The sequence below is a fragment of the Heptranchias perlo genome, chromosome 7 (genome assembly GCF_035084215.1).
Source record: "Heptranchias perlo isolate sHepPer1 chromosome 7, sHepPer1.hap1, whole genome shotgun sequence".
In the NCBI taxonomy this organism is placed as follows: Eukaryota; Metazoa; Chordata; class Chondrichthyes; order Hexanchiformes; family Hexanchidae; genus Heptranchias; species Heptranchias perlo.
In genome coordinates this window covers 93,174,736-93,198,105 of record NC_090331.1, presented here as the reverse complement: position 1 = coordinate 93,198,105, position 23,370 = coordinate 93,174,736, and the positions used below count along the sequence as shown (strand labels likewise).

Below are 23,370 nucleotides of genomic sequence, written 5' to 3'. Positions count from 1 at the left end.
TGTTGTGCATAAAGCTTGTTTAAACAGTTGCCGATCTAATGCTATCCACTATGAGATACTTCAAAAAAATGTTAAAAATCACACTTACTTACAGACAGGAATATTAGATAAACCAAGAAAGATTATCTATGAGCAGATGGAACACATGGCTCATTCACTAGCAATAGGTAATAGCTCTGAATGCAACATTTACAGCACCCAGTTGCAAATTAACATTCTCCATGACACAGAGTTATATGGCATGCCCATGTTGCAGTAGATCTGTATAAGAGGTGATTTGTACAGGGTTATTTAATTTTACCAGGAAATTTGCAATTGTTTATACAACTCTCCCAGGGCTTGTAGAAATTAACTATAAGGGGGCAATTTTAACCTAACCCACCAGTCGGGAAACTGACGAAATCGGGTGCGACGCTGGTTTTACTCTCCATTGGAGTCAATATTGGGAGGGGTGTAAAACCGACATTCCATCTGATCTCGTGGTTTTCCCGCCCAGTGAGTTAGGTTAAAATTACCCTCTAAATCTCTGTGAGGCATGTACAAATTTGGAAATTTACCACTTGCACATATATCTTGTCATAATAGCCATCTAGATGACTGGTGTCAGTTCAACAGAACTTGGAATTGCCCTTAGGATTGTTAAACCTGAAAGAGACTGAAATTGGAATGCTTATAGATTTTACAGTAAAGGAAAATCAGTGTTCAACTTCCTGCTGTCCTGCTGCTTACAGATTTTACAGTATAGGAAAATCAGTGTCCAACTTCCTGCTGTCCATTACAACCTAATATATCATGACTTGCCAATCCTGAAAGATACCTGGCCACAGCAATTTTGTTAAGAAAGAAAGAACTTGCACTCATATGGTGCCTTTCATGACCTCAGGACGCCCCAAAGCACTTTACAGCCAATTAAGTACTTTTGAAGCGTAGTCACTGTTGTAGGAAACACGGCAACAAATTTGTGGACAGCAAGGTCCCATAAACAGCAACAGATAATGACCAGATAATACTTTTTTTAATTGGTGTTAATTGGGGGATAAATATTGGCCAGGACAGTGTTAAAAGCGAAAAGACGTGAAATTGCTGGAATTCTATCAAATGCAGATTGTAAAACCTACAAATTGTTTTACTCTCAGTATTCTACAGCCAATACAGTGAGGACAAGGCGATTGGACATGTCTGAGCCTAAATCTTTGTTCATTTGGTGTCCCTACTGCAGAGAGATCTTTCCAAGTTAGTGATTTTTTATGTTAAGTATGCTCCTATCCCATTTTAACTGCACAACTGTTGCAATTTCTAAGTCATTCAGGCATACAATCAAAGTGCTGGGTCTTAAAAACACTTCATTTGATGCCTGCCTGATGCTTCACTTGCCGACATACAAACATACAAGGGCAATTAGGGATGGGCAATAAATGCTGGCCTCACCAGCAACGCCCACATCCCATGAACGAATAAAAAAAAGTTACTGGACTCCAAAAAAATTGCATGAAGCATTTGAGACATTTCAATCAACAGAATAAGGTGCTACGTAAATGTAAGTATTATTAGTAGTAAAAGAACCAAAGCAAAAGTCAGGGGTATCCAAAAGTTCAACTTAAAACGATCTCAAGTGATTTTATCTTAAAAGGGCTGCATAGTAACAATTAATTAATTTGTAGAGAAACAAGATTGACATTCAGCAATTCTGAGGGTTACACCCAAAACATTAACCCAGCTATGCCCTTCGACCTGCTTTGCCACAAGGGTTTCTCCAGTGATAGCTCACCCCAGTAATCTAAAATGATTTTGCTCTTTTGTCAGGTAATCTGCAAATTAAATTACCCTCAATGGATGACACATACAGATTATTATGCCTTGTGGCCTTCTACCCCTTTTCTGCCAGGAAGGTGTGCTTACTTATTACAAAGGTCTGTTTTATTTAGATTGATTGTACTATACTATTTTTACTTGTGTCTTAAAGGGGGAAGTCACCATTTTGCAAAAAGGGGTACACATCATGACGCGACGTGCAAACAATCCAATGACATCTTTGCGACACGTTTATCAATGCAAGGAAGCAGTTTTTCTAACGAGCTTACAGAGAAAAGGGGCAGAAGCCAACTTAATGGGTAAATACTTTGACTGCTAAGTACTTCATTTATATATACACTTTACATACAGGGGTCCTCCATGGAGTCATTGGGGTAATTTTGACTTTGAGTGTTAGGGTAATCCGATATCACCAGTTTTACACTATCGCCCAAAGTCAAAATTACCCCCATGGAGTAGTGAAGCAGCCTTCGTCCATATTGTAGCAGCTTTTCTTGCTAATTTTTCACTCTCTGAGGTGTTTTTGCTGTTTTAACAAGTAAGGGAATTGATTATAGTTTAAAATATTTGAATGTATCATTCTCACTTTGTATAGAACATGAATCAGACAAATATAGAAAACGTGGGCTTTCACAGTAATGTACATGTTCTCATAATATACACAAGACAGCAAACTTTCCTGTAATCTACCATCTAAAAATAGCCCAGTTTTATTTCAGATCCTATCACAAGCTCCATTCTACCTAGCTTGCAGAATTAGGGCTGCTGGAGCATGCATTAGATCCCGGAAATACTTGACTTACTCTTTGATGCTGCAGTACAATTTATCTAGATATCTCTGTGCCCCCAGCAACTATCAGGGTCAAATTAATGAGACATCTGTCCTTCACAAAGGGTAGTAGAAATGTAGAGCTCTCTTCCCGCCCCCCCCCCCACCCAAAAAGGCTGTGGATGCTGGGTCAATTGGAGCTTTCAAGACTGAGACAGATAGATTTTGTTAGGTAAAGCTATGAAGGGATATGGAGCAAAGGAAAGTAAATGGAGTTGAGGTGCAGATCAGCCGTGATCTACATAGAAACATAGAAAATAGGAGCAAGAGTAGGCCATTCGGCCCTTTGGGCCTGCTCCGCCATTCAAAATGATCATGGCTGATCGTCTAACTCAGTACCCTATTCCCGCTTTTTCCCCATATCCCTTGATCCCTTTAGCATTAAGAAATATATCTATCTCCTTCTTGAATACATCTAATGACTTGGCCTCCACTACCTTCTGTGGTAGAGAATTCCACAGGTTCACCACCTTCTGAGTGAAGAAATTTCTCCTCATCTCGGTTCTAAATGGCATACCCCGTATCCTGAGACTGTGACCCCTGGTTCTGGACTCCCCAGCCATCGGGAACATCCTCCCTGCATCTAGTCTGTCTAGTCCTGTTAGAATTTTATATGTTTCGATGAAATCACCTCTCATTCTTCTAAACTCTAGTGAATATAGGCCTAGTCGACCCAATCTCTCCTCATACATCAGTCCTGCCATCCCAGGAATCAGTCTAGTAATTGAATGGTGGAACAGGCTCGAGGCACTGAATGGCCTAATCCTGTTCCCAATGTTCCTATGTTCCAATTGTAACTCAATTACTGCAGCCATGAATCTACCGCTGATGGAACAGAGCATTTAACTCAGCAACTTTGGGACTAGTGTCTTTATCTAGGATATTCTCTAGATGTGCGTTGATGCATGATAGCTTTTAATATACAAACAGCAGCAACATGCATTTATATAGCATCTTTAACATGATGGACATGTAAAAGAGCTTAGTAAAAGAGAGAAAACTGCTGCCATCAGTGGTGGAAGAGATAGAGGAGGTGACAAAAGACATTGGCCTAGAACAGTACAAAAATAAACCTTTCTAATGGCGTAATAATAGCATTAGAAGCTAGAAGTTACGTTTGGCAATAATCTCAGACAAAAGCTTAAGATGACACATTTCTCAGCTCGCTATTTTAACAGAGGCATTACCTTTTTGAGGGTTAACATTAATTTCTAGCTGCATGCGTTTAAAGATTTTTAGAACAGAAAATGTGGGGAACTGTGTGGCCTAGCAGTTAGACACTGTCCTTTTACCTCTTGAACATGGGTTGGAAATGAACAAATATCACACTGGTGCAATAGGGGGTGCTCTTCTGAGGTTGGGGCAGAGCAGAAAGAATCTCATTCCGCATCTAGCTGTGCTATACCTGAGCTGGGAGAGCTTGATGCTGCTCTGGGTGTCCATGTGGTTCTCCAGAGGGAGATCGACAGAAACCCGCCCCCCCCTCCCCCCAGAGAAACGGCTAAAACGGCTATTTACTCCATTTCTCCGGAGGTTCCACTGATGCCTTGCCAAAATTATGGCAACAGATAGGAACAACCCTGCAAAACTGTAGGTTGTGGGTGCCTGAAATGGGAAGTGTTCCATTTCCCAGCACTAACATTCTTTCAACTTGACAAGCCCAAATATTTTGAGCAGTAAGGGAACAAAAAAGTGTTTGAAATGCAGAGCAGGTTGATCAGCATCCAAGCAAGGAAAAGATAGGTTAACATTTGGGTGTGACCCTTCATCAGAGCTCGGTTCTAAGGTTTTGTTTCGACATTGACTCATTCTTATCCCTGTTGAAACTAGTTAAAAATAGAAATTCTTTGTTCAAACTAATTAAATCAGCATACTATCAATTTAAGTAGCCCCCACTTGTCTCTGGTCTGCCATAGGGGCCAAAATTCTCAACTTACCTTGCTGTGTCTCCTCTGATTCACTGCCCTCCTATCTTCCCTTAACCTCTCACTCCATATAAACTCTCCTAACCATAAGTCACCACCCCCTCGACCTTGCCATGTGGCCTCTCTATTCCCATCACCTTGATCACAGACGAGGCCATCGTTTTTTTTATACATTCTCGAGATGTGAGCGTCACTGGCAAGGCCAACATTTATTGCCCATCCCTAGTTGCCCCTTGAGAAGGTGGTGTGACCCCTGGTTTTGGACTCCTCCACAAATGGAAACTGCTGCAGTCCATGTGGTGAAGCCGCTCCCACAGTGCTGTTGGGGAGGGATTTCTGAGATATTGACCTAGCGGCGATGAAGGAACGGCAATATATGTCCAAGTCAGGATGGTGTGTAACTTGGAGGGGAGCTTGGAGGTGATGGTGTTCTCACACACCTGCTGCCCTTGTCCTTCTAGATGGTGGAGGTCGCGGGTTTGGGAGGTACTATCAAAGAAGCCTTGGCAAGTTGCTGCAGTGCATCTTGTGAAGTCAGATACTGTACTACAGACAGACTGTTTCACAAGCCTGTGTGTAAAAACTAGTGCAGGTGACTGCTGCAAGAGTCAATCATGAGAAAAACTGTTCCTTTTATCTCATCTGCAGGTTGTACATTGTGGCAGTTCTGCTTTGTGATGTCCCCAGGCCAAACATGCCTCTTAACAAGAGATAAAATTTCATCCCAATCTGGATTTTATTCAATCTTACCCACCATCTTAAACATTCACTCCCTCCGCCACCAGCGCACCATGGCTACATTTTATATGTAGCCATGGTGCGCTGGTGGTGGAGGGAGTGAATGTTTAAGATGGTGGGTAAGATTGGATCGGAACCAGCCAAGATGTTCCCTGTCACTGCTATGGGTCACTCATGAATCATGATCACCTGGATCAGGTACAATAGGGTGACTACTGACTGTGGAACTGTACCCCAGCCTTCATTAGAGGAGGAGAGAGGAAAGTGAAGAGAAAAAAATCCTTAAAATCCAGTACATTAGACAGTGCAGCAGCTCAACTGATATCTTCTTATGATTTTAACAGTGCATTGCAATATGTAATACGCTGCTACAGTAGGGATCTTAAGTTGAATCTAAAAGGGAATGGACCACTGCATTCACCGTAACCATAGTAATATCAGTGCACTCCAGCAGGAATGTCCTGGGCCTGGTGTTAATCTTTCCTTGGCAAAACCAGAATTCTAAGTGCAGTTTCTTAAATAAATACATTATTTTCTGGTTTCTGCAGTGAAACATGCAGTAGACGTTTTTTCTGATTTTTTTTTTCTCCCTTTCTTCAAATGGGACTCCTCCCACCAGCCTCTATTCATGGCTGAGAGGTGACCTGATAGAGGTCTTTAAAATTATGAAGGGACCAGTAGGGTAGATGTAGAGAAGATGTTTCCATTTGTGGGGGAGTCCAAAACCAGGGGTTATAAATATAACATAGTCATTAATAAATCCAATCAGGAATTCAGGAGAAACTTCTTTATCCAGACAGTGGTGAGAATGTGGAACTCACTCCCACAAGGAGTAGTTGAGGTGACTAACGTAGCTGCATTTAATTGGAAGCTAGATAAGTACATGGGGGAAAAGTAATAGAAGGATGTGCTGATAAGGTTAGATGAAGAAGGGCGGGAGGAGGCTCGTGAGGAGCATAAACACCAGCATAGACCGGTTGGGCCAAATGGCCGGGTTCTGTGCTGCAAATTCTATGTAGTTCTATGTGAGATAACCACCTGCTCCTGGGGCTTTCCTCAATGCTGGTGTGAAGCCAGCCAGCAGCAGATATGTGAGAATGAGCTAGGACTGACTCTCCCGTCAATTTCTCTTCCCCCTCCTCGTTGCTTCAGGTCCCCGGCAGTGGCCTCCTGCCCCCCTCACCATTCCGCTCCTGCCTACTGGTGAGCCTCCGCTTCCCACCGGGGTCTGTGTGGATCAGGCTCTGGAGTTAAAATCTCCCCTCGACACCTTGGGCTTGAAATTACACTGTATGATGTTAGTCTACAAATGCGAAATGAGTTTGTGTGAAGTTCCTCTGTCCTCTGTTTTTATAGATAAATAGATAAGGACAGAAGAATTTCTTATGAACATGTTTAGGGTTCATAATATCGCACTACACAAACCCAAAGCCTTAATGTTTCTATCTTAACATTTTGCTCTTTTTGTGGTGCACCTGGAAGCTAGTGCACAGTTTTAGCTCCTTTTTTTTATAAAGAGATGCAGTCTGTCTCTATCCTCGACCATATCTTTAATTCTAATGAGTTTCCCCCAGCAACCTCAGCAGGGGTTAGAAACAAACATGAAGAAATTATATTAATGCTTTCATTATCTAATAATAAGTGCAGCCTGAACCAGCAGGGCTTACTGTGGCATTTCTGTGCTTGTCCAAAAACAGTGAGGATATTTACATTTTATCAGGACATCCAGAAAAATGTATTAGAACATTACGTGCTGGATTATACAGAAGTATGCAAATTGCAATGGAACAGAAATGTCACTAGGCTTCAGAGCAATTGTACTGTAGCTACTGCATTAAAAGGTTTGATAATTTTTAAGGTAGGTTAATTTATAATGCAATTTAAAAGCATTATCACTTTTTTAGTCCAAATTGCAGTCCTTTGGTGCTGAATTTTTTTCATTTACAATGATTACATATTGTAAATAGTAAACAATTTTACAACACCAAGTTATAGTCCAGCAATTTTATTTTAAATTCACAAGCTTTCGGAGGCTTCCCCCTTCCTCAGGTAAATATTGTAAATAGTAGAATGTACATGCCTATTTAGGCTTAAAAACAGAACTAACTATGACAAAGAACAAATAATCAAAAGCTGAGCTAGAATAACATCTTCCCATGTATTAATTTTAGATACAACCAGTTGTTTAGCATTTGTAATTGATTTTAATTTTAGATATATCATAAACATGGAACTACTGGTCTTTGGCACACAGTTTTCTATTGCTGTCAAGGTATTTGCTTTGAAAAATTCAACAGTATTGCAGAATAATTGATCAAGTCTTCAAAGGTCTGCAACACAGCAGCCTCACCGTACTTTTGAGTAATAGTCTAACAGCCTATGACCTTGAAATTACGCTGCAAGATAATGGTGTACTAATGCGTAATGGAGGCATTAAATAGCAGAAGGAGAAATTTCCGATGAACACGTTAAATGTTCATGCGCTGTTGTCGCATTCTGTAATTTAGAGGTCTATACCCAAGCGGGCTCAAATAGGCTAAGCTTTGTTGTCCTCTCGTGAACCATGTGACGGCACCAGGACCATGTGCTTTTTTTGCAGGATTCAGCTGCAATCCCACAAACAGAACCCACATGGAAGTCTTTTCACAGCCTGCGTTTGTAGGGAATGTGCAACAGGAAATCTGCTTTGACTACGTTCTATATTCTACAAGTAGCGAGACACGCTACAAACAAATGCAGGTACCTTTGACCTGCTAATAAAACACTTTTTAAAAAATATGCTTCATACCTTAAGAGTGAAGAAAACAGGGTTCCGGACCTGGCACCGAAACCAGTTAAGCTAAAAATGATGCAATTGCTGCGCAGAAAACTCCTACAAAGGATAACGTTAAAGTATTAGCCCTAGGCTTCCTCTATTGGACTCAGATTCACTTTAAAAGAACCAAGAGTTTCCGCACTGGCCAAGAATTTGCACTCAACACTACTGATGCCAGACATGATTAAAAAGAATGCAGATGGAATGTTGATTAGGAAGGATCACTGACCCCTTTCTAACCCACTCCTCATCATCTCTCATCTAAATTTCCCCAATATGAATAGTTCCAGACAAATTTTACTTAATACAGCATCTGTCATTCCCTTAACGCAACTCTATTAACAGTTGTATTGACTCTGCATTTTGCTTGGTCACATACCAGGCAGGCCAAGAGGATATGCTTGCGAAGACATTAGCCCCAGTTTTAACTCTCCCCCGCCTGGTAGTCACTTACCCCTTCTGGCAGGGGAGTGGATGGTGGTGGGGGGGGATAGTGGGGAGCCTCCTTGACGTCATCAGCATGAGGCCTGTGTGATTTTAACTCCTGGACGTCATTTTTATTTTTTTTTGTTCCAAAAATATGCTTTATTCATAAAATTTGTAAAGGTGCATACAGTTCAATTGAATTATCACACTTCAAACAATGCAATACAGGTCATACAATTTGCAACAGTACATACAGTACAATTCAACAATCACAATACAATCAGTACAGTTACACATTATATATGGTACATACAGTTCATGACACTCTAGGGTGCCTCATTGCGCTTACAGTCATTACAAATTACCGCTTACAGATACATTACATTACATTCATTAGTCATTTCACATTTATCCCGAGGGGGTTTTTCTCGGATTCTAGCCCTTTGGTATCCAAAGGTGGGAGGGCCCTAAACTGGCCTTTCCTCAAGTTTCAGTGTGTCCCTCAGCACATGGTCCTGGATGTTGGAATGTGCCAGTCTGCAACACTCGGTCGAGGACAGCTCCTTGCACTGGAAGACCAGCAATCTTCGGGCAGAGCAAAAGGCATCTTTCACCGAGTTGATGGTCTTCCAACAGAAATTGATGTTTGTCTCGGTGTGCACCCCGGGAACAGTCCATAGAGCACAGAGTCCTGTGTTAAGGAGCAGCTCAGGATGAACCTGGACAAATACCACTGCATCTCTCTCCAAATCTTTGTAAAGGCACATTCCAGAAGGAGATGGGTGACGGTCTCATCCCCACCGCAACCTCCTCGAGGACACTATGCAGTGGCACTGAGGCGCCGGGTGTGCATGAAGGATTTGATGGGAAGGATCCTTCTCACCAGCAGCCAACCTACGTCTTGTTTGAGAGTTATGACAATGAGGTGTTCTGCTAGATGGCTTTGACAGTCTGCTTAGGGAACCATCCAGGATCCACCATCTCCTTTTCCTGCAAGGTCTCGAGGACATTACGTGCAGACCACTTCCTGATTGTCTTGTGGTCAAAGGTGTTTTTACGCACAAACATTTCTACAAAGGCGGGGCAGAAAGGTCCAACTGGATGGAATGTTCCGCGGCATCATGACCAGGCCCATCCTTGGCAACACCGGGGACAGATAGAACCTCAGCACGTAGTGACACTTAGTGTTTGTGTACCAAGGGTCTATGCACAGCTTGATGCAGCCGCATACAAAGATGGCCATCAGGATGAGGACAACGTTGGGTACATTTTTCCCCCCTTTCTCTGGAGATTTGTACATCGTGTCCCTGCGGACATGGTTCATTTTTGATGGATAAAGTGGATATAAAGTGAAAAATGGCTCGGGTGACGGTCGCAGTGCAGGAGTGAGGTATGGGCCAGATCTGCACACGTTCAGCAACACTGAGAGCATGTCGCACCTGATGACCAGGTTCTTACCCATGATCAAGAGAGATCGTCAATCCCACAGTCCCAGTTTCTGCTTCACCTTAGCAATACACTCCTCCCAGATCTTGGTGCACACCCGGCTGCTCTGAAACAGAGCCCCAGCACCTTCAGGTAATCTGACCTGACAGTGAAGGGGACAAAGGATCGGCCGGTCCAGTTCCCAAAGAACACAGTCTCGGTTTTGCTGCAATTTACTCTGGCCCCCGAGGCCTGTTCGAACTGATTGCAGATGCTCATCAATCTGCGGACCAACAGCTGATCTGGGTAGCACACCTACCTGCTGAACTCAATTCCCAGTATCATTCCCACCGCATATTTATAACAAGGATGCACCTATTAATGTGAGACTGCATCCCCTACTTGGATTTTCCATGGAAGAACACAAAGGTCCCGATATTTCCAGGGAGGGGGTGGGGACGATTGCCAGCGGCCGGGAAACACGGAAGTCCTGCCCAATTAAACAGCATGACCTCATTTGAATTTTTTTTCTCATTTTCTCACCCAACAGCTTTGAGAGATTGAGAGGTAGGCCAGCTGTCGGGCAGGAAGGCCTGCTGTAGAAGGCTGCAACCGGGGATCGGGGTGGGGGAGGTGGGGAGAGAGAGAAAGAAAGAGAAGAGAGAGTGAGAGGGGAGAACAAAAGAGAGAGGGGAGAGAGAGAGAGATTGCGTGGGGTGGGGGTCAACCTGGAGGGTGATTAGATTGCGGGGGCGGTCGGATTACAGGGGGGATCAGATCGCAGGGGGGTCAGATCATGGGGGAGGGGGGTCGGATCCCAGGGGGGTGGACCGGATCGCGGGGGGTGGGGGTCGACCTGGAAATCGCAGGGAGGGAGGGAGAGATTGCAGCAGGATTGCTTGGTGGGCCAGGGGAAAGTATTCCTCTTGGCCCACAAGCAGTGCTGGAAAAACACTTAACTGCTGGATCCGGCAGATCTCGCCTCCCTTTATTTGCCGGATTTCCGAAGCCCTGGGAAACCCGGAATGCAGCCTCATTAACATATTTAAATTACTGACTCGCCTCTTGAGAGCAGGTTACTTGCCTGCCCCCCAACCCGCCCCGGCTAAACCGGAAATAGACACATTCGCAGCGGGTTGGAGTCGGATTTCACATTTTTAAGAATTTAACCACCGACCCTTCTGTGGGGTTGAATTTCCTCCGAAGTGTGGAAGCAGCGATTTGGAAGCTGGAAACTCTCCTGGCAAAGCAGACAGCAAAATAAACCTATGATCCACTGACCTGCAGCTGAGTGCCCCTTTATATACAGCTTCAGTGGCTCTGACTCTCTAATCACGCCAGGTTTTACTTGCAGGATGGACACTGGGCAGGATTTTGAGTTAAAATCGCTTCGGGGTCCGAATGATGTCATTGGACCATGACGTTTACATTTTAATGAGACTTCTACCTGCCTGTGCAGGGGGGCACCTCGCACAACACCAAAATCAGTTAAAATGGTGACAACACAGCGAAAGTGCCCAACCGCCATTTTAACCAGTCACCCACCCCGTTCCTGCCAGATAGGCAGGGTTACAACAGGCCCATGTCTTTGAGTGCCCCTCCCTGCTATGAGCACCATATTGCACAGTCACCCCCTGTAGTACTTGGTGGGACACAATAATGTAAAAGTTCACAGCATTTGCTACAGGTTGCAATATCAAGTCACTCATCCTAACCATAGAGATGGGAGAAATCACCACATAGCATTATCTGCATGGCTCCTGGACAATATTGGGGTAAGTCTAGAATCAGGTCACTTGCAAGAGTTGGACTGAGGTGATCAGAAGGAGGGAGAGAATAAAAATATAGGATAACATACGCTAAATGATAAAAAGGTACTGTTGCCATCACTGAGTTTGGGAAAGAATTGTCTTTAACTTTAAAAGAAGAAAAGGTGTGAATTTATATACAAACAAATAATAACTTGCATTTATGTAGTACCTTAGAACATCCCAAAGCACTTCACAGCCACTGAACTACTTTTTAAGTATAGTCACCGTTATCACGTGGGAAAAATAGCAGCCAACTTGTGCACAGCAAGATCCCATAAATAGCAAATGAGATAAATGAAAAACAGCTATTCTGTTTTGAGGGTGGTATTGAGGGGTGAGCTCCCCCGCTCTCCTTCATATAGTGTCAGGGGATCTTTGGCAGGCACTGGAATATGTAGCCGGAGCTCAGTTTAACATTTCATCTGAAAGAAAGCGCTCCCTCAGTACTGCACCAAAGTGTCAGCCTGGATTAAGTTCCTGTGCTCAAGCCGTGGATTGTGCCCTGAACGCACAACATTCTGACTCAGAGGTGGGAGTATCACCAGCTTAGCCAAACTGACACACTGGAACACTAATTCATTGTCCTGGTAAATCAACTGGCATTTATTAAGCTAGGAATGTAAAAAAGCTATATGCAATAACATGATTAATGACATTGAGTCAATTGTATCTGTAAAAGAAAATAGGAAGACTTGCACTTATACAGCACCTCTCATGACCTTGGGACATCCCAAAGCACTTTACTTTTGAAGTCTAGTAACTGTTGTAATAAAAGAAAGTACAAAAAAAGAATTAAAAACCATGAAATATTCCCACAAGAACCATTTCACAGGAATTTGCAATACATGAGGTTGCAGTACATTCTTTCTCAGAGCAGGTTATTCCTTGTTTTTCTAGGAATTGAGCCTGCCTCAAAGAACTCAACAGTGCAATTTTTGGGTTATTTCTGATGATTTGTTTTTCCTTTTCCCTTCAATCATCTCTCCTCCTCTCCTGAAGGGATGGACTTCTAAAATTCCCTGCTGGGATATGATTCTAAAACTCCTGGTTACTCTCCTGTATCTTAGCCAATTGGCTACTATTCACGTGTACATTTGGATTCAACAGCAGGGGGCAATCACAGCTAATCAAGCCTCTTTGGACAATCACACACATGCAATTCCAGCAGGGGTGTCTGGATAGTGATCAAGCGTAGAAATCCTGGCAGCTCTAACCCAGTGCACTGAATCCAATTGTTGTCCCCCTACACCACTGTGGTATCAACACAGACTGTGGATCAAACCTGGAACCTTCTTGGTCTGTGTGGCTCAGCTAGTCAGTGGAGAAACTCATTGAGTCATCAGGAAGACCATCGAGAAATGATAACATAATCAGAGAGGCACGGTTGGAAGTCTTTACTCGATGTATGTTAAAAATATGCTTTTTGATCATTTACCAACGTTCATTGAAGGTAAATTCAGAATTAATCATATTTACACAGAAAACATTTACATTGTGGGAATAATGTGCATAATTAGCAATAATCCAATTTGATACATTGGCCCCGAAATTCTTCAGGGTCATCGGGAGAGAACCTTATTTGCAAAGACTAAGCAGGTGCAACTGCTACTTTGGGGGCATCTCTGGTGCCAACCTGCCCATGACTGCTGAAAACTCTGACCTCCGCCTACTTACTGGGCGGAGGGGGGGTCCTCCTCGAATCCTTCAATCTTCCTACCAGTCCCCAGAGAAAAGAGACATTGGGGGACTGGGAGTTCATTGTAAGTCAGTGAGGACAGAGATGATGGACGAGTGGGACTTGGTGTAGTGTGCTCCAGATTGACCTTTTCTGTGGCACTAAACGTCTACATACCTTAGTAAGGTCCCCTCTCAATTACTGACTTTCAAGTTGAAGAACCTTTGACTTTTGCTCATAATTTAATGTAAATTGGTGCAAAATTAGGAGACCTGGGTCGGCATACTATGCTCGGTGACCGTGCATACAAAATGAAAACAATAAAACAGAGAGTGGGTTGGTGCTGGTGGTTATGTGGTTACCATGGTTGGGGGAAACAGATACATGGGAAGTGTTTAAGGTAGAATCCATCGGAACTCTAGAGGGGAATGTGAATAAGGAATTTATATAATTCCCCAAACATATCATGAAAAAGAGAGCCACATGGAAAGCCCCTAGCCTAAACTGTTGTACCAGGTCAAGAGGATCCTGGATATATAGGTGTGATAGCACAAACCCAGGCATACCCACCTGTGGATTCACCCTAGATGGCCAGTCACCTTTGTGTATGGTGCAACTACAAACATGGGATGCCCACCAGGCAAAAAGTGTCTATCTAGGATGAGGGGAATATTATGTGACTACCACAAAATTTACGTATAAGCATTGTGACCAAGTGTGCCCAATAGACTCCCTAACCTTTTTTGTCCCAACGGAATTATCCAAGATAGGCTCAGCTACTTAGGTACCAGTAACCACTCACAATGTCACCACACTCCAAATAGACATGACAATGCAGCATGAGGCCCTGAAGGCCGTGGACCAGTTTGGTCATCCAATATCCCCATTGTCCTTGACTCTTAAATCCACCATAGAACATACTAAGATTTCACAGAAGCAGCTTGTAAAAATGCACGAGACAATGAGAACATAGAAAAGGCGATACATGTGCTGGGAGATCATGAATGGTGGGAGACAGTATATAATATTGGGCAACACCCATGTCCTGTTTTTCTCAATTTATCAGTTTTTGCCCAGACATGTAACCATTTTGTTCTCAGTTTATCAGTCCTTTGGTATTTAACTTATTCTGTTCTGTGCTGGTTCAGCGATTTCTGCTAAATACCGTCTTTGCATTTTAAATTGACAATGTCAAAGGGTTTTAAATTGACAATGTCCAAGGGGTTGTTAACCACTTCCCTTCAGTCCCTCCTCAAGTGATTCTGTCAGATCGTCTGACTAATTCACTTCATACATATTGAGCATTGTCCTTGGTTGTTACGTTTTTTATCACTGTTTCATGTTCCCGCTTTTAACGAGTTTGCCATGACATATGCAAAAAGAATATTTCTTTTCCATGATTTCGAATTAGATGTCTCATTACACATAAGCAAATTATCATAACAAACACTAGTATACATTGCATACAGCTTAAAGCCACACTAATTATTCTGACCTTTTTTGTCCCAACGGAATTATCCAAGATAGGCTCAGCTACTTAGGTACCAGTAACCACTCACAATGTCACAACGCTCCAAATAGACATGACAATGCAGCACGAGGCCCTGAGAAACAGGACATATCGGATACTCACAAGGCCTGGAGAGGGTCTGCACACAGATAAGGGAGGCTTACACATTCCAATCATCTAAAAACCAAATGAGATAATTGCACGTGGTTTTAACTCGCGGGAAATCTGAATGCAAATAGCCAGCTGCCCATCATTGAGGCCTACTAATGCTTGAGGCCTAGCAACAGAGGTGGGGGGGGGGGGCGGTGGGGTGATTGGACAAAATGACACTTTTTCTAATGTGTACCTACAACCCAAAGGGCCAAAACAACATAAAAATACATGTGGTAGATTCTTTACTGCAGTCGGAGGAGCCTAACAAAGTTTTGCCTAGAGGAAGGATATCCAACAAGAAGAAGAACCTCAAGAACTACGAGAGCTGATCACTCTATTACCTTGATGCGGAAATCCTTGGTTTAAAGGTTGTATGTATTGCTTGATGCTTGTGTGAACTGTATAATCATTAAAATAACTTTGATTAACTGGAATACAGAGTAGTGTGACTTTCTTTGACTGACTACTGTTCAGGTTCATGAATCACCTGGAAAGTAGGCATTCCCTACACACCAAGAGGGTATTTTCCATTCCTGCACTCCAGATGCAGGCTGGGAGCATATAGTGCAAAGTTGCATACCCCAAGCCTGAAATTTTTTATCCCTGCAGCACAGAAACAGAAAATTTACACATAGGGATCAGCCTCATGACTCCCTTCTGCACCAGTTCCAAGGTCTGAATATCTTCCTTGTGCATGATTACCAAAACTGGACACAGTCAGACCAGAACACTATACACTTTCAACATGACATCCTGAGACTTATACTCTATGGATTTAACAATACAGCTCATTTACTTTGTTGATTGCTGCTCCACAGTGATTGGACATGTTAAGAGGTAGCAATCTCATCAAAGGATTTAGATATTATCATAAACTGTAATAGTGATCAACTTATCTCCAACATCTGCACATCAAGATAAGATCACTGTCCTGTAATTACTCTTATATGCTTTATGGTTTATTATACTATGCCAATAGATTTCTCATGATATTGCTCATGGATGTTATGAGGACTAGGTCCCAAGACTATATTTCTTATGGTTCTGGGATTTGATTGATCCTGCTAAACATGAAATAGAAATACAATGAAGGAATATTTACTCCGTAACAAAAATATAAATCTGCTTTTAAAGAATTTATAGTTTTGCTATATATAGCACACATGGACCAATCAGAAAATCAGGAGGAATTCTACATTCATACAGACATAAAACTTTTATTTGGATGATACAATGGAGTTGTTGCTTTATTCTCAGTCCATTTTTTGGGTGAGGGGGATGGCGAAGAGCTAGTGTAATGGTGAGCAGCAACGGTTAGAATGCATCGTGCAATTAATGCATTAATATATTGCAATCTGTTCTCATTCAGTGAGAACATCATCCCAGTAAGTTCACCTAGTTGTAATCTGGACCAAAAACATTATGAGAATCACAGGTTAATTCCTCATTCCTGTAACAGGGAGTAGGGAACCCAACTCCCTGTTCAGTAGGGAGCCAGAACACAGGCCATTTGGCTTAACAAGCATGTTCCCTCCACACCATACTCCATTGTGGGCTCTACCTGACCCATTTAATGTCCTGAGGAAAACTTTTGCATAGTTTCTGGACTGTCCACTTCTGCAGAAGTAATTTGAACAATACTCCAAAGTACCCATCTAACTTATATGTCCTAGAAAACGACAACAGGAACTTGCATTTATATTAGCACCTTCCAAGTAGAAAATAATTCCAAAATGTTTCACAGAGGTGTAAAGATAAAAATGGTCAGGGATCCAACATTGAAGCTGATTCTCCATACTGCACTTGCTGCAACTGCAGCTCCCCGCTGGGAGCACAGGATTAGAATCATAGAATCATAGAAGTTACAACATGGAAACAGGCCCTTCGGCCCAACATGTCCATGTCGCCCAGTTTATACCACTAAGCTAGTCCCAATTGCCTGCACTTGGCCCATATCCCTCGATACCCATCTTCCCCATGTAACTGTCCAAATGCTTTTTAATAGAATTGTGGGATTAATTCTCATACAATAAATAGGCTGTCCCAATATCTCAGTTAGTCAGTACACTGCTTAATGTGTTATTGATCCATATATCCCTGGTGTGTGCTGTGTTAACTGATCTCAGGCAGTTTAGTAGTGGGGACTACAATTAATTTGTACGGGAGGATTCAGAGAAGAATAACAAGCATGATTCCATGACGGGTCTAAGCTATGAAGAGAGACATACAGAACTGAACTGGAGAAAAGAAGAACAACAGATGATGATTTTTAAAATGCTATGAGGACATTAGCTGCCAATCCCCTTACATCTCAAATTTAAAATTCTCATCCTTGTGTTTAAATTCCTCCACAACCTCAACCCTCCCAGAGATACTTTAATCTCCTCCAGCTTAAGCTCCCCCCTATAACTCTCCATCATGCTGACTCCAGCCTCTTGTGTATTCCCCCTTTGTCCCACCATTGGCAGTTGTGGCTTCAACTGCTTTGGCCCCATGCTCAGAAATTCTCTCTTTGAATCATTCCGCCTCTCCACCTCCCTCATTTAAGATCTTCCTGAAAGCCCCCTTCTTTGACCAAACTTTTGGTCATCCTTCCTAATTGTCCTTCTTTGGTTTGCAGTCTATATTTACCTTTATACCTCTGTGAAGCATTTTGGAATGTTTTCCTACATTGAAGGAGCTAATATAAATGCAAGTTGCTGTTGCCGTTTTCAAGGACGTATAAGTTAGATGGGTACTTTGGGATATTGTTCAAATTACTTCTGGGGAAGTGGACAGTCCACAAAGAAACTATGCAAAAGTTTTCCTAAGGAGACTAAATGGGTCAGGTAGAGCCTACAATGCAGCAGAGTACACATGGTGTGGAGGGATCATGCTTGTTAAGTCAAATGGCCTGCGTTCTTGCAATTGGTCTCAGTACCTCCAGACTAGGAAAAGAGAGAGAAAACATTGAATAGTATTCCCACCCGCTTCTTGTGTCCGGTGCACAACTGCAGACAATAAAAAACAATGGGATTGGGCTGATCTGCAAAGTCCACTGTGACCAAACAGCCTCCTGACTCTTAATGCCGAGGTGAGCAATTTTAAATTTGAGATGTAAGGGGATTGGCAGCTAATGTCCTCGTGACATTTTAAAAATCATCATCTGTTGTTCTTCTTTTCTCCAGTTCAGTTCAGTTCCGGGTGGAGTACCTGAAAGTGGAGTACCAGGCCCCGTTGCAAGCCACTGCCTTCAAAAGAGGACAGGAAAAATGTCAATAATATAAAATTAATATAAAAAATTATCAGGTAACCTTTTAAAAAAGTTTTATTGAGAGCAATGAGGTACAAAAAGAGTAATTGATGTATAATTTTATTTAATCGAAAAGATTTCATGCAAATAAACATAGGGGTAGGGATCGCGATGCTTCTCGTACGTTTTTGGGGTCCAAACGGGCGCTACAAAGTCAAAATCAGGAGCACAACGTTACGCGCTGGAAAACCGGCAAAAGTGCACGTGATGCTATATTGGTCCAGGTACTTGATAGGTGTCCCTGCAACAAACGCAGGCACATTTAAATATTAAATAGGGCCCTGAACCTGAATCACGGCCCTTTTCTGAAATTGGTGTCCGCCTGAAACATCACTTCCTTTACCCACCCACCACATCAGAGCGGGAACAGTCGGCAAGCAGCTTTCAGAAAGTGATATTTAAAGGGATCCTCACCTCCATTAAGGTAAGTCTCTGGTTAGTCGGTTTAGGCTGCTAGGGTGCTTTTGGGCCAAGTTTCTGGCTGTTCAGTAGTTTTGCAAAATCCATTTTTGAAGAGCTCCCGCTGCAAATTTTCTTGTTCAGAATTGCTGAACATGGGAATGCTGCTGGGCCTTACCCTTGAGCTCCCAAATCAGGAGGAGAAGCAGCAAGGAAGGCAGCAAAGACCTGCACAGGCTGCAAGAAGAGGGTGAAGGAGACAAGGGCGCAGGAGGCCGTACAGCATGTGGGGTTTCAGAAACAGAACATCCTACCTGAACCTCACAGAGGAGCAGTGGGTGAGGCGGCTGTGTTTCAACAGGGTGATAGTCACGCACCTGTGCCATCTGTTGGAGCGAGAATTAGAGCCCAACACCAGAGCATACACTGCACTGCCTGTGGCAATGAAGGTCACCATGGCTCCAAATGTTTATCCTCCTGGTTCCTTCCAAATTGCTTCTGGTAACATCAGCAACATCAGTCAGTTTGCTGTGTACACGGTGATCTGCAGGTCACTGATGCGCTGTTTGAAAGGCAGCAACTGTTCATTAGCTTCCCCATGGAGGCTGACAAGCGGCAAGAAAGAGCACTGGGATTTGCCCGCATTGCTGGATTCCCGCAGGAGCAGGGCATCATAGACAACACACACATTGCCCTGCATGCTCCCTATCAGGAAGCAGCTCTGGTTCTGAACAGGAAGGGCTTCCATTCACTCAATGTTCAACTTGTTTGTGGCCACGGGCAGCGATTCATGCAGGTGTATGCCCCGTTTCCCGGCAGTAGTCATGACACTTTCATACTGCACCAGTCTTCAATACCCCATCCATCAGGTGGCAGGCTGGCATCTAGGAGTCAAGGGCTATACCCTCACCAACTGATCTTGACTCCTGTCAGGTACCCAGGCACAGACATGGAACACCGATATAATGAGAGCCATGCAGCAACAAGGGTTCTCATTGAGCAAACCATTGGCATCCTAAAGCAATAGTTCCTCTGTCTGAACAGATTGGGAGGGATTGTTCAGTACAGCCCAGAACAAGTCTCAAGATTCATCATCATTTGCTGCGTGCTCCACAATCTTGCTATTGAAAGAGGAGTTGCCTTAGAGATTCCTGAGGAGGAGGAAGAAGAAGGGGATGAGGAGCTGGAGGAAGTAGAAGAAGGGCACAGCCCAGCAGTCCAACGAGCTGCCAGAGCAGTAAGGCAGCAAATTATTGAGGAGAGATTCTCTTGATAAATCCCTCCCCTCCCCAGAGCACCAACACTCCCTCCTTCCATCTGACCCAGTCCTGACACCCACCATATTAATGCCCTCAAACTGTACAACTTTTGTGTTCCTCTTACGTATGAAGATTATGAAGATCAACAGCTACAAAAAAATATTTTACTTCACTACTCCAACAGACTCTATTCTTGATTGGAAAATGCTTATGTGACTGATGCCTATCTACAAACCACCTTTGTACAAGCCCTTCGTGCCTGTCTTGTGTGCTCAGTTGCCTATCCTAGTGCTCTCCTACAAGGTGGTTCCCCAGTGGTTGCAGCTTGGGAGATGAAAAGCTACTGAGGGCACTTGAGTTGGCCGTGGTGAGCGACCTCGAGGAGCTGTAGCCTTTGAGGACCCGGCTGCAGATTGTTTGGCTTCGGCTGGGTCAGTCTAGCTGTCTGGCACCAACAGATTGAGAGGCTGGCGGGGGAGCAGATATACTGTCATCCTGAGAGAGGACAGTAGGTGCCTTCCCCGTGGAGCCAATGCCACTCTCAGGGGTCTAAGCGTCGTCAGTGAATTAAATTACTTGCATAAAGGGATTGAGTATTGCGTGGGCGTGATTTAAAATAATAGTGCGATGCTGTCTCGGGCATTCATACAGAAGGGATGTTATAGAGGGGTGTGCATTAAGCAGAGTATTTCAGGCATCTGCATTACACAGTTATAAATTTCCCTACAAATACTGAAGTTCCTCTTCGTGTTTAAAGTTCCTCCCACACAGTCCTATAAAATAGATGTTCAGTTAACTTGAAGTTGAGTGTTGGAAATTGGAATTAAAAGTAAGACTTGGAACCATGGAGCAGATCTGTCCTCAGAGTCCTCCTTGAATAAATTTTAAAAATCTCCATTTTTACTTTTGTGACCAAAATATTAATCTCGTTGGCAAAGAGTTGATCAAACTATCAAACAGTTTGTATGTCATAGGTCAAGGCCGCTGAAGTTTCCGAGAAAAACAAATAGTATTGTGCAATGCAATCCCCGAAACACTGGTAAAATTCATGGAGTCCCTATAATAAAAACAGAATTTGACTTATTCAGTCACCATGGACCAATGTCCTGTTTCACAGGATCAAAATCAAAATACTGCGGATGCTGGAAATCTGAAATAAAAACAGAAAATGCTGGAGAAGCTCAGCAAGTCAGGCAGCATCTGTGGAGAAAGAAACAGAGTTAATGTTTCAGGCTGAAGACCTTTCGTCTGAACTGGAAGATGTTAAAAGAGTTAAAGTTTTTGAGCAAGTACAGAGCCAAGGAAAGGGGAGAGGGAGGGATGGGGAGGAAAGAACAAAAGGGAAGTTCTGTGCTAGGGTAGAGGGCATGAGTGATTAAATGACAAAAGGGAGGACAGTGCAAGGCGAGGAAGGTGGTAATGGGACAGGTTAAGAAAAAAAAGATTGATCAGGAGTAGCTGTAAATGGCAGCAGCAGAACCATTACCAGCACTAGCTGACCGAAAAAATGGGAGCAGTGGTTATGATCTGAAGTTATTGAAATCAATGTTGAGTCTGGAAGGTTGTAAAGTGCCTAAACGAGCTTACATTGAGCTTCATTAGAACAGTGTAAGAGGCCGAGGACAGAGAGGTCAGAGTAGGAGTGGGAAGGGGAATTAAAATGGCAAGCAATCGGCAGGTCGGGGTCACACTTGCGGACAGAGCGGAAGTGTTCAGCAAAGTGATCACCCAGTCTGTGTTTGGTCTCCCCAATGTCAAGAAGACCGCATTAAGCAGTGAATACAGTATACTGAATTGAAAGAAGTACAAGTAAACCACTGTTTCACCTGGAAGGACTGTTTGGGGCCCTGGACGGTGGGAAGAGGGGAGGTGAAGGGGCGGGTGTTGCATCGCCTGTGCTTGCACGGGGAGGTGCCTGGGGAGGAGAATGGGTGTTGGGGGAGATGGAAGAATGTACTAGGGTGTCGCGGAGGGAGCGGTCCCTTCGGAATGCTGAAAGGGGAGGGGAGAGGAGGGGAAGATGTGTTTGGGGTGGGATCATGCTGGAGTGGCGGAAATGGCAGAGGATAATACGTTGAATGTGGAGGCTGGTGGGGTGGATGATGAGGACAAGGGGAACCCTATCATGGTTCTGGGAGGGAAGGGAAGATGTGAGGACAGAAGTGCGGGAAATCGGACGGACACGGTCAAGGGCCCTGTCAACTACAGTGGAGGGGACTCCTCAATTGAGGAAAAAGGAAGACATATCGGAAGCAGAAGGTGGTATCGTCAGAACAGATATGACGGAGACAGAGAAACTGGGAGAAGGGAATAGAGTCCTTACAGGAAGCGGGGTGGGAGGAAGTGTAATCAAGGTAGCTGTGGGAGTCGGTGGGCTTATAATAGATATTGGTTGACAGCCTATCCCCAGAAATGGAGATAGAGAAGTCGAGGAAGGGAAGGGAAGAGTCGGAGATGGACCATGTGAAGGCGATGGAAGGGCCAATTTCCAACCTTCCGGCTTACTGCAACTTGGATATTTGTATTATAACTGAGGAGACCGATTTAAACTGAAGGCCAACACTAAAAATACTGAATAAAATTAGAAGTACTGGTGATAACAAGAAGAAGTAGCTTTTTCAAGTAAAATTGCGCTGTGATTTGAGGAATTTTCAATTTCCTGTATATTTGAAGCCCCATTAGGTAGGCCATGTAGGCCTCGGTTCTGCTTTATTCTAGCACTGGACAAAACCACCCACAAAGACAGAAACTCGTGTAATTTTGTGCCATGTTATTAGCAGGAATTTCTGGTTCAGTACTGAGCACAACAATTTTTAAAACACTTCAAAAAAAAATAATTAAAAAACAAGAAGAACTGTATTTAGCTAAAAGTAAACACAGGAAATGGGGGCGATAAAAACTAGTGGCCGGAAACATAAACTATAATGTGCAGAAGTATAATTTAATTTTAAAAAGATACAAACACTCTCCCTCTCCCCACTGTACACTACTATGGATGTGCAGATGATTTGCTATCAAACCTCTTTAGATGATCTGTAATTGGACATTGGGATATTGGAAGAGCAGCATGGGATTACTTGCTCACCATTTTCCCCTTCCTTTGTGGGATTGCCTCAGCCCTGTGTAACACTTCCCCGTTACCGCTCAGCCAAGATTTGGGACTCACTATATTGAGAATTATAAGGAACAACCTGTTTCAGCACCACCCTACCCAATGCATTTCATGTTTTTTTTAAATTACACAATGTTACCTTGTTGTATTACCATATTATCTGATCAACTGTGTTGAGATCAAGATTCA

General features: G+C 43.3%; 2 long non-coding RNA genes across 3 annotated transcripts in view; one reads left to right on the top strand and one right to left on the bottom strand.

Moving 5' to 3' along the window:
* The window catches only part of LOC137323961 (uncharacterized), a 108,043-nt gene extending 92,500 nt beyond the window's left edge, over positions 1–15,543 (top strand). The window contains exons 4-5 of one of the 2 annotated variants that reach the window (XR_010963478.1): positions 1,964–2,111; positions 15,326–15,543. This is a non-coding gene — a long non-coding RNA (uncharacterized lncRNA). Of the gene's footprint in view, positions 1–1,963; positions 2,112–7,903; positions 8,073–15,325 lie in introns of those variants that run through there. The other variant, XR_010963477.1, reaches the window with a different exon arrangement.
* A 2,689-nt stretch (positions 15,544–18,232) lies between these two features.
* LOC137323962 (uncharacterized) overlaps positions 18,233–23,370 on the bottom strand; it is a 39,587-nt gene continuing 34,449 nt past the window's right edge. The window contains exon 3 of the long non-coding RNA XR_010963479.1: positions 18,233–18,349. This is a non-coding gene — a long non-coding RNA (uncharacterized lncRNA). The remainder of the gene's footprint in view (positions 18,350–23,370) is intronic.